This window comes from Leptonotus elevatus, unplaced genomic scaffold (genome assembly GCF_054856555.1).
Source record: "Leptonotus elevatus isolate MCC_2025b unplaced genomic scaffold, RoL_Lele_1.0 HiC_scaffold_76, whole genome shotgun sequence".
Lineage (NCBI taxonomy): Eukaryota > Metazoa > Chordata > Actinopteri > Syngnathiformes > Syngnathidae > Leptonotus > Leptonotus elevatus.
The window spans coordinates 80,001-82,500 of NW_028233743.1; positions in this window are offsets into that span (position 1 = coordinate 80,001).

The window sequence follows — 2,500 nt, forward strand, 5'->3', positions numbered from 1 at the left end:
GCCAGTCAGGCCGACCTGAAGTGCCTCTTAGGCGGATAGGGGTTGGGCGAAACTCCCTTGAAAGTGGCACTCTGAAAATATTTCCAAGTTGGGCTGACTTAGAAAAAATTCGAGAACCAGGCTGAGGAGGGGACCATCTGGCAAGGGAGTCCGACCTGAAGTGCATCTAAAGCGGATATGGGTTGGTCGAGCCTCCCTTGATTTGCCCTGGAGCTCCCACGTCTTAAAAAGGTCTCTCCTATAATTGTACACCAACCATTTTGAGGTTTGGGTGCAAACCTCTCGAATGGGGGGACTCGGTCCCCTATCTACAGCGCCCCTAATGACGACAGGTGGTACTGCGCCCCTGGTAGCCCGGCCATTGAAAATGAATGGGCCCATTCATTTCAATGGGGAATTTCGACCCCTGGTTGCCCGCCATTCATTTCAATGGGGAATTTCGACCCCTGGTCGCCCGCCATTCATTTCAATGGGGACTTTCGACCCCTGGTTGCCCGCCATTCATTTCAATGGGGGATTTCGACCCCTGGTCGCCCGCCATTCATTTCAATGGGGGATTTCGACCCCTGGTAGCCCGCCATTCATTTCAATGGGGGACTTCGACCCCTGGTTGCCCGCCATTCATTTCAATGGGGGATTTCGACCCCTGGTCGCCCGCCATTCATTTCAATGGGGGATTTCGACCCCTGGTAGCCCGCCATTCATTTCAATGGGGGACTTCGACCCCTGGTTGCCCGCCATTCATTTCAATGGGGGATTTCGACCCCTGGTCGCCCGCCATTCATTTCAATGGGGGATTTCGACCCCTGGTAGCCCGCCATTCATTTCAATGGGGGACTTCGACCCCTGGTTGCCCGCCATTCATTTCAATGGGGGACTTCGACCCCTGGTTGCCCGCCATTCATTTCAATGGGGGATTTCGACCCCTGGTCGCCCGCCATTCATTTCAATGGGGGATTTCGACCCCTGGTAGCCCGCCATTCATTTCAATGGGGGACTTCGACCCCTGGTTGCCCGCCATTCATTTCAATGGGGGATTTCGACCCCTGGTCGCCCGCCATTCATTTCAATGGGGGATTTCGACCCCTGGTAGCCCGCCATTCATTTCAATGGGGGACTTCGACCCCTGGTTGCCCGCCATTCATTTCAATGGGGGACTTCGACCCCTGGTTGCCCGCCATTCATTTCAATGGGGGATTTCGACCCCTGGTCGCCCGCCATTCATTTCAATGGGGGATTTCGACCCCTGGTAGCCCGCCATTCATTTCAATGGGGGACTTCGACCCCTGGTTGCCCGCCATTCATTTCAATGGGGGACTTCGACCCCTGGTCGCCCGCCATTCATTTCAATGGGGGATTTCGACCCCTGGTCGCCCGCCATTCATTTCAATGGGGGATTTCGACCCCTGGTTGCCCGGCATTCGTTCCTATGTGGCGGGGGATTTCAACCCCAGGTCGCCCTCGTGTGGTTCTTTTTGGCGCAGCTGACGGGCTCCGCTGCTCATGGAGGTTTGCTAGTGGAGGATAACCCCCTGCCTGGGCAACTCGAACGCCCGGCATTCGTTCCTATGTGGCGGGGGATTTCAACCCCAGGTCGCCCTCGTGTGGTTCTTTTTGGCGCAGCTGACGGGCTCCGCTGCTCATGGAGGTTTGCTAGTGGAGGATAACCCCCTGCCTGGGCAACTCGAACGCCCGGCATTCGTTCCTATGTGGCGGGGGATTTCAACCCCAGGTCGCCCTCGTGTGGTTCTTTTTGGCGCAGCTGACGGGCTCCGCTGCTCATGGAGGTTTGCTAGTGGAGGATAACCCCCTGCCTGGGCAACTCGAACGCCCGGCATTCATTCCTATGGGGCGGGGGATTTCAACCCCAGGTCGCCCTCGTGTGGTTCTTTTTGGCGAAGCTGACGGGCTCCGCTGCTCATGGAGGTTTGCTAGTGGAGGATAACCCCCTGCCTGGGCAACTCGAACGCCCGGCATTCATTCCTATGGGGCGGGGGATTTCAACCCCAGGTCGCCCTCGTGTGGTTCTTTTTGGCGAAGCTGACGGGCTCCGCTGCTCATGGAGGTTTGCTAGTGGAGGATAACCCCCTGCCTGGGCAACTCGAACGCCCGGCTCCCCCCCGGTCCGCTGGAGCTCCTCCAACGGCCAGCAACAAGCCCCGAAGACGGGCGCGCTCCCCGCGGTCCGCTGGAGCTCCTCCAACGGCCAGCAACAAGCCCCGAAGACGGGCGCGCTCCCCGCGGTCCGCTGGAGCTCCGCCAACGGCCAGCAACAAGCCCCGAAGACGGGCGCGCTCCCCGCGGTCCGCTGGAGCTCCTCCAACGGCCAGCAACAAGCCCCGAAGACGGACGCGCTCCCCCCGGTCCGCTGGAGCTCCTCCAACGGCCAGCAACAAGCCCCGAAGACGGGCGCGCTCCCCGCGGTCCGCTGGATCCCCTCCAACGGCCAGCAACAAGCCCCGAAGACGGGCGCGCTCCCCCCGGTCCGCTGGAGCTCCTC